General features: G+C 39.1%; 1 pseudogene; it reads left to right on the forward strand.

Moving 5' to 3' along the window:
- Positions 1-8,428: 8,428 nt before the first annotated feature.
- LOC113297978 lies at positions 8,429-9,355 on the forward strand (annotated as a pseudogene).
- The last annotated feature ends 751 nt before the right edge of the window (positions 9,356-10,106 follow it).

Here is a 10,106-nt window from a genome sequence, read left to right on the forward strand (position 1 = left end):
AAACAACCTACTTAATTCCAGTGGGTGAGTGAAATCTTACCACACTAGAGTTATGTGCATTACTTATCATTATTATGGTCTTCTATAAATGAAAAATTTGGTTGATTCATACTACCATTCTCTTTGCTTTTTAAGGATTCATTGATGCAAACACCTGAAGCGGACAAATGATGAATAAGTGAGACCATGTTGGCCTTGCAAAGCTGTACAAGGGAGGGATTAACTTGTAACCAAGATCAAGATTCTTGAATTAAGTTTATCCATGCCCTTGTATTTTCGTTGTAGGACATCGATATAGAAATATAATTAGAACTGTTGATGTGCAAGAATACTTGGACATGTAGACAAGTTTTAAGATATGAGACAGTGTTGGTTCTGCGAAGCTGTGGAAGTAGGATAACTGAGAAGTAACACATTCTCGTCTCTAATTCTTATGGTGAGTAAACTCTTACTACAAAAAATTTCAGACTTTTTCATATGAACCGTGTATGTGAATTGCCAGTTACAGTTCTGTCAAATAAATACAAACTTTTGATACTTAGGTTGTCAATGTTCAAATTATTATGATTGAATGGTATTCAACAATGAAAATGTATGAAATCCAGAATGACAATGCACATGTAACTGAATGATTCATTGTCTCTCCTGCGAATATTGTTTCCAATTTGATTGTCACTAATTTTATTGTTTGCAGAATCATGTAAAACGAAATGCCCAAATTACGGAATGAATCTTTCTCTCCTATGAGATTTGTTTCTAATTTTGGTTTCTGTTTCGTTTATTGTTTTGTCAGGATACTAAAATTGATGGCAAGAGATGGTTAAGGCTACTATGATGTCAATGGACAACTTCTTTTGGCGGATAACAACTTTTTTCAGCCAAGGTATTGCAGAACAACACTTGCTTATATTTAGAAACTGTATAAAAACACAACCCTTCTCATTTGATTATAACCATATAGGGAACCATGTATTTTTTAGGCTTAAGAAGTTCTTCCAATGGAAAGATGATACTCGTATATACTTTACATATGTGAATGATTGAGGAGTATGTATTCCAAAATAATTGAATGAATGAATTCCTTATGCTGCTAGAATGAGAATGTATGTATTGTGGAATGAGATTGAATTCCATAATAATTGAATGAATGAATTCCTTGTGCTGCTAGAACGGGAATGTATGTACTGCAGAATGAGATTGAATTATGGGTTTCAGATTCAGTATTGCAGGTTCAAAAATGAATTGCAATGCAGCTTCAGAAACTAATTGTATTGCGGCTTCAGAAATGGATTGCATTGCATTTCAGGGTCCAGTTATGGGAGCTTATTTATAACAGTAAAAAAACGTTATTTTTGTTTGAAAACTATTTTTTTTACCAACGTCGAATCAACGTTATAATATATGTTAGTAATTAGCACACCTGGAAAATTCATTACTGTTACAATGAATTGTCAACGTCTTAAAGCCGTTAGTCTATACGTTACAAGCGATAGGCACGTGGCAGACGATAAGCGTTATAGTCAGCTGTTACGAATCGAATCGTTACAACAAGCTGTTATATCCAAAATGTTACAATCAATCATTAATGTTTGAAGCCGTTACTTTAAACGTTAGAATAGATTGACACGTGTCGTACGGCAGCCGTTACACTGAGCTATCACGGTTGGGAATCGTTACAATAACTGTTAAACCCAATCTGTTACAATAAACTAAACAACGATTATAATCGTTGCTGTATCTGTTACAAGGAAGGACATGTAGCAATAAGTCAACTGTTACACACAAAGTCGTTGTTACAGTATCTGTTACACCGAACTGTTACAGACCAACCGTTACAATCTGCACAATAACGGCTATCCGTTACAACAAAATGACATCAGATAAATCTTGTGCTGACTAGATAACCGTTGGTGTATTTATTCCAACGAATGAAACCGTTATTCAATAAAATTTTATTGTAACGAAGTCAATCGTTGATAAATTATTGTAACACTAATAATAACGACACTTTTTCAATGTTTTTTTGACGTTACAATATATAGATAGTAACGTTTTTTTCGACGTTACAAATTCCCTGATTTCGTGTAGTGTCGATAAATGAATACCCTCTGGACCAAGAAAAAATAATCGTTTAGCGGGATTATTTATTTATCGATAAATGAATATTTATTCATTTAGACAACATTTTTTTACTTAAGAAGTTAAATCGTATAAAAGAAGAAGTACAAATATACCTATAGGATATTGGTCAAAAAAATTCCCCCCTAACACAACATCTAACCATGTGATGGCGGGATTATTCAAGCATTCAAAGTTCATTATCAGCGTTTTTATTCTAGCATCTTGCAAAGTCTTGAATTTGACCCACCAGATCTTGAAAAGATTAACATTTTAGATGTTATTAATTTTGTTATTATGGCTTGGATAATTGATACGACCGCAAAAACAATTGCAAATTGTTTCTGCTATTTTAAGATTTGGTCCGGAGATATTGATGTTCTCGAACCAGAAAATGGTCAATTGGGAGAAGATATCCAAGGATTAACTGGTGTCATTTCTAATTTACGTTCTAAAAATGTGATGGACGTCGAATATCTTTTAAACTATCTTAACGAGAATGATGCAGTTATGGAATCTCCAACAGACGAAGAAATTATTGAGTCAGTAATGAATAATGAGAATGATCTTGAACCAGATGATAGTAGTGTCGTATCAAATGTGTAATCTAAATATGCCTTTCAAGCGATGATCACTTTAAAAAACTACTTGCAATAACACGAGAAAAATATTCCAGAAATTGTACAAGCATTGCATAAAATTAAGGATGCAGTGCATTTTGGTTTGGGTGGAAAAAAAAAACAACCAACCATAAATGAATGTTTTCAGTTTATTTCTACATATATTTTTATATAAAATTTACTGATTATGTGTTTTTGTTCATTAATGCATTAATGAGGTTATTCATTTATCACCTTGGTCCAAATCGGGATCAGAAAAAATTATTCATTTGGCGACGTTATTCATTTATCGAACATTAGTTTATCGAGTTTAGACTATAATATTGAAAACTCTGGGATTAAAACTAGTCTCCACATTAAAATGAATTGTAATTAGGTCAAAATTTAGGAAGTTGAGCTTACAAGATAAAAGGGGTGTGTGATCCCAGGATTTTGTTGGACAACGACTACAAGTCCACCATGGCCCTTTAAATTCTTTTGGAGTAACGAATAACAACAGACCATATTGTCATTCTTTTTTGCACGAACATTTTTATCACCGAGAAGAATCATTTCTTTTGTGCATAACTAAGGGGTCAATAATATCAAAGTCATATCTCAAATAAAATCCGTGACGGTAATCATTTCTCCACTGACATCTTTGGAGATAAAAATCCATTCAATGTCAGTTTACTCTCAGGTTTGATTCGAAGATTAGTAGACTAGACAGTCTAAAGTCTAGACTCTGGATACTTAGTACATAGTAGTGTGACTGGTACCAATACGCAAAAACTCAATCGATTACATGGTTATTGTGGGACTTGTGTTACTATCTCGATAAGAAAATAAAAATAAATTGTTTGGCTATCTCGTGTGTCTAAAATGGTTATTGAAATCAAAACTATTGCAGCTACATTGCCATAAAGTTTTTCCTTAATAAGAAAGGAAAATTTTATTAGAATAAACACTAATACATGTTTTTATTCTCAGTTATAAAAGAACTCAACCACCCAGGGGGACAATGATAATCCCAGCATTCTCCTAGCCTCTTTAACTAATATGTCAATGTAATTATTGCTTTATCAAGGAACCTGAGTACATATCCAAGATTCAAATATAGATAGATGTTTTAACGGTCTACTACTACCTTATTTGAAGTATGTTAACCACTCTTGTTTGCCATTTTATGGCATTTTTAGCATTAATATTATCTTCTTCCAAGTGTAGATTGACAAGATGCTTCTCCTTCGCCAGATAATGGATGTTATGCACATCTCATTTCAGGTTTACTATCGAAACAGACTATGTGCACTGTACTTGGATTGAACTTAAAATATGAAGAAGCTAAAACCAGTGGTTACGGACTAGATTCAGGGCCGGTCGTACGAAATTGATGCCTCGAAGTTAATCTTCGAGATGTTGCCCCTATATAAGGCTATAGACTCTGATTCCTACAAATGGGAGTCTATCGTGGAGCAGAGTATCTTTCTATTGGCCTTAAATGGCAGATGTATAGAACCCTTCAACGAGATAGTGCTTTTTCGAATCTCTCAAAATGGAATATGTTACAAACATATATGCCATGGTTCCTTACTTCGAGAAATGGTTCTCTTGGGTCTACAGAGATATAGATTTCGCCTAAACGGATGACTAGAATTGGTTTCTCAAATATCTATTGTCCTTCTAAACTCAATAGGAACGGCTTCGACCAAAATAGGCATGAATGAAAGGATATGTAAAAATCATTAGAAGATAGAAGGCGAAGACCCAGGCTCAGGAAGAGGAACATCCGAACTAAGATGGCGAGATCAGCATGCCGCGTATAGGCAATGACCAAGGTCTTCCTGATAACTAGTAGAAATATCTTATGGGCCGTTCATTCCCTATCTCAAGGGTTCTATCCATTCCTAATAATCAAGTACATTCCCAACTTATGTTCGTTACTAAGAACTGAACAAGACGTTACTTTGCAGACGGAGGAGAAGGCGTGAACGCCATGGATAGACTCCCTTTTGTTTCCTGGAACCTTGGCTTAGAGTCTCCCCAAAACATAAACCAGATGAATAGTATAATGGTTAATTTTACAGTTAGCAAATGAGATTGTAAAAAATCAATATAGCTTGAGACTAAGTAAGAGCATATGAAGAGCAATGGCACCTTAACTCACTCATATATGTTCACTTTTCTCTAACCAACTTGCGAAGAACACTTGCCCCCACCTTCTTACTCATATCACGTGGATCACCTTCTTGTGTATGTTTCCTTCCTTTATGCCTTGGTCTTTCAATGGCTCCTATCACCTTCTTTGTTCTTCTTCATACTTGAACTGTTCTTTGCGCCTAAACATTAAAAGAGAAATGGAAGAGAATGAAGCCGAACCCTTGATAGATAGGACGGAATCTATGATCGGTGCTATTCTCGTTTAGAAGGTAGTTTATGTAGGAGCAATTGTCGTACTCTCTCTTCATGATTGGACTGATCTTTGGTGCGAAAGGTTGACCGCATCTGAGTTCTAAGAGCTGACGTTAAGGTTAGAAGAGCTAAGTGAAGTCAAGGTTCTTTAGAGACTCGACTTCCAAGGAGAGGGAGAGGCTCTTTAGAGACTCGAGCGTATGCAAGAGGAGTCACAAGGAAAGGGTGTATAGCCAAGCGGCAAGGCATGATCCCTTACGCTCTCTTCTTGGCTACCTTGAACTATTAGACTGGGTTGAGATAATCTCGTATCTTAGGTATTCTATCTCTTACCCCTTAATGATAGCCAAGTGCTCCTCACATTAAAGATAAGGAGAATGCGCCTAAGATGTACATTCCGGTCATGCCATTGAGTCTCGCCTCTACATGTTCAATCTCGGGTCTGATGGTTATACGTTCAAGGTAGCCGCGAAAGTCTTCATTCAAATAGTTGAGATTATAGCAGTCCATACTTGCATAAGAGGTATGAATCTGGGAAACGAGTAGGAAAGGATTATACTGATCTTGTGGTGCGAGGTTCTCTTCCTTCTTTATGCCTTTAATGTTCACCGAAGCTAGGACTCTCGCATTAAGGAAAACTTCCATTCGAAGCTAGGAGTGATGTTGGAGCTTTCCTTGACCATGTTCTTCTCATTCTTGACTCTCCTTTGACTCCAGAAGCAGGAAGATGTGGGTAATCAGGAAAGCTGTCACAAGTAGTTAGGTATGCGATAAAGACCAAGGAAATCTTACCACTACTGCCGGCACATGCCTCTCGGCTTACTCATCTTGTTAGGTTTGGGTTGCTAGCTTCACTGCTGGACGAATCTGGAAGTCTATGTAGGAGCAATCGCCGTACTCTTCCTGAAGGCTATAGGTTCGAATCGTATCTAGTTAGGAAGATCTAAGGCTCCCTAGGGATGTGCGGTTAAGGCATTGGACTGTGACTCATTAGGATCATAGTGCTCACCTAAAGAAGGACTTCCAAGCTACCTTTGATGCCCAAGACTTCCACCTGTAGTCGAGATGGACAATGCTACCTGTATGCCTTAGATTCCCTCTCTATCCTTTTTATCATTGAATATCTTTCTTTTTTTATTGTTTTGGCTTAGCCCATCAAGATCACTTTTGTAATGGCTCTTTTTCTTGCTCCTTTAGCTTCAGTGGGAGCCTTACTATCAGGATCTGAATGCTTCTGAAAGAAGGTTACTTGATCAATGGAAGAAGGTTGCTTCCCATGGTGAAATGTAGATACGAGAATGGCCAAGGCACGAACATGGTTCATACTCACATTGAACTGGTCTTGCAACATACGTGCACGCTCATCACACATGTTGGAAACCATTTTTGTTCTCAACAAGTTCATATTACCGTTCATGGACCAATCCCAATTACTGCTTAAACTATACAAAACCCAGATAAAACCACAAATATGTTCATCAGTTTCAGTAATTTCTCCACCATTCCAGTGTCATATCCGTCATAAAATCAATCCGACCAGTGCAACTCAGATGCAAATTAATCCGACGACCAATGTCCAAATCCCACTCTTTCTACCAGAATTCTGTAACAAACTTGTGATTTTTTTACAACTTCCACTCACCAAAGTTACACTGGTGGACCCCACTCCATCCCACCTAAATACCCCAAATACCCTTTTATAAACCACACAAATGCTCATCTTTCTGAGTAATTTATTTATCATTCCAATGTCATACCCGTCATAAAAATGACAAGACGAGCGCCAAATAACAAACCTCACCTCCGATGCAGAGTGACAATGTTAGAAATCAACGAGAAAATTTGATAATACTTTTAGCTAATGTTCACATACGGCTGAATCCAAAGCCTGAGCCGCTGAGCAAGGTCAGGTTCTTTATATAACCTTCTTTCAGTTCCTTTCATGCTAACAAAACTGGTACCGATCACTCTGTTACAGCAGGGCGCTAGGGCCCGGTAACGTTACGTCTGTCGCTTAGGTGCTACCATGCCACGGGTAACTGAATAAAGACTAATGGGAGGTCATTCGTATTTACATGGGACTCATCTCATGCGGAGGAATCATTCTTTCAGAACCTCTCCCGGAAGAACGAATTAGGACGGTCTGATGCTTTGGACTCCGGAGAAGATTCTGTATAGAGGCCTTTTCAAACGCAAGTACAGACCAGTGACTAGGTGGCTTGTCAAGTGGGTGGGCCTTCCAACAGAAGATGCAACTTGGGTTGACGCAGAGGCCCGCTACCCCGATTTCAACGCTTGAGGTCAGTAGGGGGGAGGCTTTGTTACACCCAACGAGCATTTCCCATTCATGTATCCCAATATCATTAGTCAAGCCCATATCATGTATGCGTATCAGCCCATTGTATTTTTTCTTTAGTATTGCTATTGGTTGCAGAATATCCTTATGGTCACATGCTGGTCTCGTGTCTATCATCAAGTGTTGCCCTAAAAGATTGCAGGTTAGGAATGGGCGTTGCGCCGTTTCAATGAAAAACAACTTTCCTTTTCTGTTATGTTATTTCAAAGGACTTAACACTTGGAGCTTTGAAGAGGTACTCAAGTGCTTGAACTTGAAGGAGAAAGAAAGAGAAGCTCTCCGTAGGGAGGTCCCCCAGAACCCAAAGGACATGGGATATGGGATATGGGACGCGTGTCTGGAAAGGAATCAGCTTAATATTTCTTCTGTCTCCCGCCTGACACAGTTTGACACGCAGTGATACCTGATTGGCTCAAAATCAATAGTTGTAGAAATAATTGCTTGCATTCAAACAAGCACGCGGGAAAAAGCAAGCGTCTCATCAGATAGGCCAAACTTCTTTTTCTTAAGCGAGGACTACGCTGGCGAGTGACGATTGACCAAGGAGAGTTCCATCCTGTAGCTGGGTAAAAAGAAGCAAGTTAAAGACGAGTAGGCAGGGTACGACGAAGCCCACGGGGTGACACATGGTTGTACTGGTCAGCTTTGGGCTGGAGATTGACGATTGACTGAGCGTGCTTTGACAGCTCGTGGTGGAGTACTCTCTGACGGATTCGCTCTATTATTGCCTCCTATTCTTGAGGGAGTTCTCGGGATTTCTAGCAGATACTCAATTTTGCCTTAACCGAGTTCGATTAAGAAAGGGCGTTAAGCATAATAAGAAAAGGGAGACGGGCCTCCAAGGCCTATAAATAGAAGCTTCTTTCAGTCTCTATTTGGCAAAGAGAGACGGGCGGGGGGGGGGGGGGGGGGGGGGACTTAGAAAAAATCTTTGAGTGTATTCATGGATATCGCTAACAGACTTGCGAGAAATGAGCAAGAAATCTCTCAAGTGGAAGAGGAGAAGCTCCAACAAGAGCAAATGCTTGGTTTGTTCTGGGAGCATCCGCCTGCTCTCGATCCTGAGGCCGTTGGAAGAGCGATGCAATGGATCCGGAACCGAATTCACGATCTGGAAGACAAGAAGAGGGCCCTCCTTCAAGATAAGGAAGCTCTCCTTGTGGATCTGGCCTTTTCCTTAGAGAGCAATCGTGGGGGAAACAGAGACAACGAGGGGCGCAAAGGATTGTGCACGGAACAACAATCGAGATTCTTTGGACCATCTTTCCGTTTATCATCCTCATGTTCATTTCTATACCATCGTTTGCTCTCCTATACTCAATGGACGAGGTCGTGGTAAATCCAGCCATTACTATCAAAGCTATTTGACATCAATGGTATCAGACTTATGAGTATTCGTACTATAACAGTTCGGATGAGCAGTCACTCACTTTTGACAGCTATATGATTCCAGAAGATGATTCAGAATTGGGCCATTCTCGTTTATTAGAAGTGGACAATAGAGTGGTAGTGCCATCCAAAACTTATATACGTATTATTATCACATCTGCTGATGTACTTCATAGTTGGGTTGTTCCATCCTTAGGTGTGAAATGTGGTGTTGTACCTGGTCGTTCAAATCAGACCTCTATTTTAGTCCAACGAGAAGGAGTTTACTACGGTCAGTGCAGTGAGATTCGTGGAACTAATCATGCCTTTATGCCTATTGTTGTAGAAGCAGTTCCTATAAAAGAGTATGGTTCTTTGGTATCCAATCTCTTAAACGCTTAAGAAGTGAAAATGAGAGTGAAGGTAGGACCTTCACTGTCGAGTACCCCTAGGTTTCCTCATCTTGCTTGCTTCTGACGAACGTGAGCAAGAAGTCAGAAAACTCCCATACTTCCGTTGGTCAAGCCAATGGCCCATATCATTGAGACAAGAGAGTTATTAAATTCTCTGTCAAGAGGGAATAAGAAAAGAATGTCTCAGAAAATAGAGATGACTGTAAGGAACCAACGATTCTCTATTCTTAAACAACCAATTGCCTCCGTACTGATTCAGCATTTGATAGATTATCCAACCCCGAGCAATTTGAGCTACTGGTGGGGCTTCGGGTCCCTAGATGGTATTTGTTTAGTCATTCATATAGTGATTGGCATCTTCCTAGCGATGCATTACACGCCTCATGTAGATCTAGCTTTCAACAGCGTAGAACACATCATGAGATATGTTGAAGGGGGTTGGTTGCTGGATATATGCATGCGAACGGGGCTTCCATGTTCTTTATCGTCGTATATCTGCACATGTTCCGTGGCTTATATTATGCGAGTTATAGCAGTCCTGGGGAATTTGTTCGGTGTATTGGAGTTGTTATCTTCTTGCTCATGATATTGACTGCCTTCATAGGCTACGTACTGCCTGGGGGACAGATGAGCTTCTGGGGAGCTACTGTCATTACAATCTTGGCTAGTGCAATACCTGTAGTCGGAGACACTATAGTGCCTTGGCTTTGGGGTGGTTTCTCTGTGGACAATAAAACCTTAAATCAATTCTTTAGTCTTCATTACTTACTCCTTTTCATCTTAGTAGGCGCCAGTGTTCTTCATCTGGCCGCATTGCATCAATATGGATGAAACAATCCT

This window comes from Papaver somniferum, chromosome 1 (genome assembly GCF_003573695.1).
Source record: "Papaver somniferum cultivar HN1 chromosome 1, ASM357369v1, whole genome shotgun sequence".
Taxonomy (NCBI): domain Eukaryota; kingdom Viridiplantae; phylum Streptophyta; class Magnoliopsida; order Ranunculales; family Papaveraceae; genus Papaver; species Papaver somniferum.